This window comes from Vulpes vulpes, chromosome 11, assembly GCF_048418805.1.
Source record: "Vulpes vulpes isolate BD-2025 chromosome 11, VulVul3, whole genome shotgun sequence".
NCBI classification, from domain to species: domain Eukaryota; kingdom Metazoa; phylum Chordata; class Mammalia; order Carnivora; family Canidae; genus Vulpes; species Vulpes vulpes.
Genome location: NC_132790.1, coordinates 27620124 through 27627500, shown reverse-complemented (window position 1 = coordinate 27627500; position 7377 = coordinate 27620124). Strand labels below are relative to the sequence as shown.

General features: G+C 55.1%; 1 long non-coding RNA gene across 1 annotated transcript in view; it reads left to right on the top strand.

The window, feature by feature from the left end:
- The window catches only part of LOC112928633 (uncharacterized), a 7467-nt gene extending 767 nt beyond the window's left edge, over positions 1 to 6700 (top strand). Inside the window, exons 2-6 of the long non-coding RNA XR_003236767.2 lie at positions 2468 to 2715; positions 3229 to 3518; positions 3741 to 3843; positions 4651 to 4770; positions 5044 to 6700. This is a non-coding gene — a long non-coding RNA (uncharacterized lncRNA). The remainder of the gene's footprint in view (positions 1 to 2467; positions 2716 to 3228; positions 3519 to 3740; positions 3844 to 4650; positions 4771 to 5043) is intronic.
- Positions 6701 to 7377: the final 677 nt, after the last annotated feature.

Below are 7377 nucleotides of genomic sequence, written 5' to 3'. Positions count from 1 at the left end.
CATCTTCAGAGCTTCCGGCGCTTGCCAGAGTCTCACGCTTATTCCCAGGTCTGGGGATGTGCCGGCAGGAAGAAATCCCTCAAGTCGGTGGCTGGAAGCATTTGTAAGGCTTCTTTCACTCCACAGCACGATTTCCCTGGCGCCGGCTCTGCCCCAGCCCTGGGCTGGGCCCTGGGGACTGTGATGAGTCAGGCCTGCCCCCACCACCCCCTGCCCAGGGGCGGCCACCCTGCCTGTGCCTTCTGCCTCGTCTGGAGGAGCTCGGGCTGGGCCCTGGCTGGCTGCGGTTGCCCCTAAATGAGGCTGTGGCTGGACATACACCCAAGGGCCTCACCTTCTCTGCCCAGGCCCTCCAAGCCCCCAGAAAGGACAGACCTTGCAGAGGCTCTCCATGGCCTTGGGAATAATGGCAGTGCTCTTTGCCCGCCAGTGTCACCCCTCTGAGGCCTGACTTGTCCCCACTCGCTTCTCTTGCTTTGAACACCCAGGCCATGGCTACATCCAAAGCTGCCCGTGCTATCGAGGATGCCCCAGGTTCCTGTAAATTCCAACCTTTGCCCTTTCTGCTCCAGCACCACCCACTCAATGCCAGTGCCACCAGCTCCTGCACTGCCTGCCATCCCAGTCATCTGCCCCTTGTACACATGTGTGCTCCTACCAATGAGGTTGGAGAAGGGCTCCTGAGGAAGGCCAGTGGCCATGTTAGCACAGGGCCAGACGCAGATGACCTGGGGAGAAGTGTTTGTCTACAGTGTTAGTGTTATTTTGTCTCTTTCTCTAAAAACTGAAACAGAAGAAAAATGTCACAATGGCTAAAAGCCTTGTGTGAGTCAGAGGTTTGAGGCTTGTTTGACCTCTCAATGGGCACAAAATGCCTGTCAAACACAAAACTTCTTAGGGAGATTCTCTGGTCCCTCTGTGAGAGCAGGGGTCCTTAGAGACGATCTCACTGGACAGTGGGGTGACAGGGCACAAGGAACCCAGTAGGTGAGAAGGTGACTTCCTGCCTCAGAGGCCTCAGGTGGAACTGTGGGTACAAATGCCCGAGTTTGTAGAGAGGAAAGAGGCAAGGGTGTATGTGTGTGTGTGTGGGGGGGGTATCTTTGTGCTGGCTGAGCCAGGAGGTGGGATATTAGATCCATCAGGCCTGAAGGTTACTCTTCCAGGCAAATCTGGGTGACTGTCTGGGCTGAGTAGATGGTGCGATATAAATATTCTGGCCCCACTAGCTGTTCTCACTCTACTGTGGGGAAAACTCCAGCATACTATGTGTTTGTGGCTGGAGAAGCAGCCTGGGCCTGGCCAAACAGGGAATCATGGACATTGTTGGCAGCAGGAGCAGAGGGGAAGGGGCAGTCTCCTTCACACACAGCCTTTTACCCTGTCCCTCCAGCAAACAGCTGTGGACAGGGACTTGGTGGGGGTGGGGGGTGGGGGGAGCACTCAGAGCCATCGGCTGATTGCTAAGGTGCTCTGTCCAGCTAGGGTGCTGGTGCTCCAGAGGGGAGAGGATGCATGGGGAGCAAAAGAGAGGCGGGGAGGTGAGTAAGGAGCGGAGGTGAGAGGGAGAAGGGGCCGGGAGAATGAAAACCCAGCCTGTTGGTGGTTCCTTCTTTTTTTAAGAGCCACAAGCTGAGATCAAAGGTGATATTTTTACAGCAACTGAAATAGAAAACCACTGGGCGCACAGTGGGAGGTGAGCGGCCGGACACAGGCCCCTTTATGCAGCCTGCGGCCACAGCAAGCACGCTGCCCTCTGCCGAGCCGCCCTGGGGTGTGGGGGACAGTGGGGGACAGTGTGGCCTCCATCTTCCCAAGTCAGCTTCCAGAAAGAAGTAAAGGGGATGAGCAACAGCCCTCGGTGCGGGGAGGGGAGAAGGCAGGCAGGGAAGGATGGTAGTGAGCCCCTGGGGTCCCACACCTCCTCCTAGACCACTCTCACCATTCCTGCAGCAAGTGTCACAGTGACACCAGGCCCTGTTTCTTCCTCACAGAGCCCTGTGAGCAGGGATTACCGTTACCCCTGAGGTCCCCAGGAGAAAACCAAGGCTGCAGGGGAAAGAGGACTCGGTTAAGTCCCCCAGGGAGTTGGGAGCAAATTCAGGACTAGAACCCCAAGGCTCCTGGTCCACCGCCCGGCCTGTTCTCTGTAACCACTCGCTCACTCACACGCCAAATCATTTGTGGACCCGCAGCACCAGCCCCTCCTGGAAACACGCAAGAAATGCACCCTCTCAGGCCCCAGCCCAGTGTTTAGCATTTTCACGAACCCTCCGGGTGATTCTGACTCACGCTAAGTTTGAGAATCACGCACTGCTACCTCAGTTTCCACACCTGCACTTCAGGGAAAATCCTAACGCCAGTCTCACGAGACAGAGCCCACCATCCGCTAACACGCATGCGTGGCGTGTACCCTATGCCAGCCATCCTCTGAGCCCTTTACAAATATTAACTAATTTAATTTCAGCACTCTAAGGGAGCGCAAGTGGCCTTATCGCCATTTCACGGAGGAGGAGATGGAGGCGCAGAGACGTGGTTCCTGGCCCGGGGTCACGCAGCTCGGAAGTGGCGGAGCTCTGGCATCTCGGTCTAGGAGGCCAACAGGCAATCTCCGGCAGCCGGTCGGGCCCCCAGAGTGTGCTCCGGGCACAGCGGAGGATGTTATGATGGAAACGGCATCACCTCACCTGAAGTCGAGCCGGCGGTCCACATTTTGTAAGTGTAAAATCTGCTGTCTCGTCAAGGTGGAGGGGTAAGTTAGTCGCCAAGGTGGCCTCGGTACCTGAAACCCCAGGGCAGCCCACAGGCCCTCGCCATTCGTGAGGCTTTAAAACCACAATATATTATACCATCTTGGCGTTCTGGAAACGTCCCGGCCCACTGTAGGGAAAAGTGTGGGCTCCGGCAGAGGTGGGCTGGAGCCCCAGTCGGCCATTCGGGGGCTGTGTGACCTGGCACAAGTCACCCCACCTCTCTGCCCCTCCTCTTGGTCACCTGTCGAGTGGATGGTGGCCGTCCCAGCCTGGCAGGGTGTCTGTGAGTCGGAGCCCACGGCCTTTGCCCCGGCGCAGGGCGTGCTGGGAGCCGGCCTTCCACACGCAGCTTGCCTGCTCTCCTCCCCGTCCCTGGGCCACCTCGGTGCGGAGACCAGCTCTGGGCCCGGAAAGGCTTTGAAAGAAGAAGAAGAAGAAATGGTTCCCAAATGTTCAAAATGCCTCTGTCCTGCAGCCTCCCCGCCCATTTCCAGATCGTGAAATAGCCACCCTGGCCAGGGACTCCACCGGCACCTGCCGCATCCACGCGGGCGGGGCGATAGCTGCGGCGGGAAGCCCTGTCCTGGGGGCGCCACCGCCTCGGGCTGGGCCTGCAATCAGCTGGAGCCTGAGCGGCCGCCTGCCGGGAGGCATTCTGGCCCAGACATCTGAAGCTCGTTAGCGGCCTGCTCCTCGGGGGGCTGACCCTGCTCCGTGAGAATTATCCCAGACAGAGCCACAGAGGATGGAGCAAACGAAGACCAGGTGAGGTGTGGCTACAAAAGAGGGGGGGAGCATAGTCCCCTAAGCGGCCTCTGGGGACCCCTGAAGAGCAGAGGAGGCTGGGAGAAAGCCCGGGGCCTGGGCCTGGCTCCAGCCCAGCCACCGGCTCCCTGGCTATGCAGACTGGAGACACGGGGTAGAAGGGGGGGGGGGGTCCCTCTCCCTCCTTGGGCCTCAGTTTCCCTATGTGTGTTTTCATGGAAGGGCAAGCAAGGTACATGCCAGGTACCTTCCAGCCTGACAGTGTGAGGTCCCGGCCTGACCTGGAATCCTTGGCCTCTGGGTTTTAGCCCAGCGTTGACAAAAGGTGAGTGGTGGGTGGGGAGACAATTTGGGGACAGAGAGTCAATGATTCCTCCTTTGGGCCCACACATCAGAGGGGAGATGGCAGGGGAAGACCAGAAAGTGATATTACTGCATTTCAAAGCAGTCAGCTGGGTGCCCTCTCTGTGCACATAGGCGGCAGAGCTGGTGGGGGCCTCCTGGAGGTGGACCCCCACAGGGCAGATGGTGGGGGTCAAGACACTCTTAGAGTTTCCATTCCACCCTGCTGTCCAGATAGGCCATAGTTAACTTTCACCTAGCAGTTTTTATTAGCTCCTTACCAAGCACCGTTCTAAACACTGTACACATATTGAAAATAATTTAACCCTTTCAGTGGTAGCAAGTCCCGGAGGATAGATCAGCCTGGTGTCTGGCCGACACCAGAGAGGTCAGACAGGCTGGCCCTAAACATGTCACTCAAGATCGATGCCTCCTCCCAACACTGGAACAGTCTCCCTTCCCAGGGACAGGAGTGTTCTTGTACCCTTCCCTAGTCTCCTTCCCTCCTGGCAGCTGAGTCTCTGTTACCCAGTGGGCCCAAAATATGACCAAAGGGGCGAGGAAGACTAGTGCAGAGGGTTATTCACACAGGCCTTGGTGAAGCCTGATAACCATTTCCACTCTAGTAGAGAGACCCTCTGTGGGGATCCGGATGGGCATGTCCCTCAGATACCAGCTCTTCCCTTCTGGGCAGCATTGGACATAGACACGGTCAGAGTGGCCTTCTCTGAATGTTGGCTTTTCCCTGGACACCTCAGTCCTGTGTTGCTGCATTCTTTTCTATGGACAGGTGAACATCTCTGATGACCAGGTGAGAGAGCTGTGTCCTGAGCCAGGGAACCTTTTTGATTCCTTTACTTCTCATGGGGCAACCTCATTATTGCCTAGAGAGAGAAAGGCCTAGAGAGAGGTAAGTTCACACAGCCAGTCAGGGCTGAGGCAACCCTGGATTTCCAGGCCATTTTCAATTAAATAGTTCATCACTTTAAAATATGAAAAATAAATTCTATAAGTGCAGAAAAATTAGAAAATACAAATAAGCCAAAGCAAAATAAATATACCTTTAGTTTATTTCTCTGAGAAACTTCCATTGCCCATTCGCATCCCTTCTCTCTCCCTGGGGCCTCAGCCACACTCCCCCAGCCCCAGCCATAATCAATACCTCGCCTCCTTTTGCCAACAGCTATTCCCTGAGGAATAAGCCTTGACAGCAGATCCTGGAAGACAGCCTTAAACCGGAGACTGGGAAGGCCTGGCGTCTCTTCCGGAACAGCACAGCTTCCTCCCAAATGGAACTGTTTAAATGAAAGACATAGTAGCAAATATTCCCAGCTAGGAGTCCAGAGCCTGCAATCAACCCTGCCTGGTCTGTGGATCAACTGTGTGACCTTGGGCCAGTCCCTGCCCCCTTCCACTGAAAAGTGGAGACTTGAACTTGACCTGGTGGTTCTCTATAGCCTTCATCAGTCTGTTGGCTTCTTGTGGGCAAAGACCATGCCCTCTCCTTTTAAGTGATCTATAGAATTTAAAATCAGAGGACAAGGTTCCATCTCCCCATCACTCCCTGGCTGTGTGACCGTGTGCAGGGCACTCTGCACTCTGCTTCCCCATGGAGAGAGACACAGACCAGAGTGCTTGTCCTCTGTGTGTCTCAAGATTGTCACAGATCTCATGAGAGATAGGCCTTAAAGCCCTGTGGATGATACACAAAGAGATGCTCTACTGGACTGTTAACTCCGGGGGACCCCCTGCTTGCCCAGGGTCTGGCTCCATCCTGGCTCAGAGGGTTTGGCCCAGGCTTGTAGATGGAGCCTGTGCCTGCCCAAGGGCTCGTGTAGCTCTGGCAAGAGGCGTGTGTGGACCCTGGGCCCGGCCCCCCGTATGAAGTGTCAGTAACGTTGCCCAGAGGGCCTCGGGGCTCATGACATCATGGGCAGCAGTTTCCATGGTGGAGCTCACAGAGCTAAGGCCATTTTAAAAAATAGCACTGCCTTTTTCCTTTCTTTCTTTTTCCATTTTGGCTAAAGCATGGAATGTGAAAGCAGCTAAATCACTGCAGGAAGGGGTAGAGGCTGGGCTCAGAGACTGGCTCTGCTTTCTGGGGCCCTGAGAACAATGGCAAACCTGGGAGGTCTGGCCCCTGCTTCCTCGGGCCTATGTTGAGCTGACTCCAGCCTCCCCTGATGGTGGGGGGGGGGGGAGGCCTGATGCTCCCTGATGGGACCAAAGAGGTGGCAGTAATGGTGTGCCTCTGGTTCCCAGATGACCTTTCTGGACCTCGGCTTGCCACTTGTGATGGACTGCACGTTCATGTCCACCCCTCTCCCGCCTCCCAAAATTCATACGTTTGGTCCCTACCCCCCAGTATGATGGTATTTGGGGTAGAGCCTTTGGGGAGTTAATTAGATGAGGTCATGAAAGTGGGGCCCCCACAATGAGATTGGTGTCTTTGTAAGAGGAAGAGAGACCAGGGCTCACTCTCTGTCTCTCTGTCTCCCTGCATGCACACAAAGAGGTCCCAGGAGCACACAATGAGATGGTGACCATCTGCAAGTTGGAACGTGGGCCCTCACCAAGAACCAATCTTATCATCTTGACCTTGGACTTCCCAGCATCCAGATCTGTGTTTTGTTATAGCAGCCTGAGCAAAGCCACATATATGAACAAGGGTAATATTCCCTCCCCTGATGATTGTTGATAAGCCCTCAGCTCCATTCTGAGCACAGGAGGGCTCTGAACTGTTAAGGGCATAGCTAGAGGTGGTACAGTCTCCTCTTAGCTCTTGGGCCCTTGCTAAACAGCACCTTCATGTCAGAATAAAATGCAACTATAGATAACTATTCATTCTGTCATGCATTCATTCAGTCAGTACTTATGAAATACCTCTAAAACAGGGGCTCATAGGAGCTGGGGTATAGCAGTGAGCAAAGCAAAAACCCCTACCCTGACAGAGCCAAATTCTAGTAGGGAAGACAGGAACCAGAGGGAGAAGTGGAGGAAGGTATAGCGTGTCCGATGGGTGATGTGAGCGCCATGGAGGGAAAATTCACCTGGAGCGATATCAGAGTGCCAGCAGGGAGGCGCAGGGCCCTTCTGCACTTTTAAATAGGGTGGTTTGCACACGTGACCCTGATAGGAGGCCTTTGGGGACATTGAAGGAGACAAGAGGAGGCTGTGCGGTCACTTAGAGGAAGGACATCCCAGCTAGGAAAGGACACTGGCCATTGTGGGAAGCAATGCACACATTTGAAATGATCTCCAGGCATGTCTCCTTTGCCTCAAAGCCCTCAGCTCCATTCTGGGCACAGATGGGCTCTGAACCATTAAGGGCATAGCTAGAGGTGATATTGTCTCATCTTACTTGTTCAGCCTTTGCTAAATAAGGCTGTCATGTCACGTGCCTGAGGATGACTAGGGGTGCCAGAGAGAACCCCGACACGCTGCCCAACCAAGCACATGGGTGTCAGGAGGCCTGGGCTCTGGTCTTCGCTCTGCTGCTGGCTGATGATAGGACATT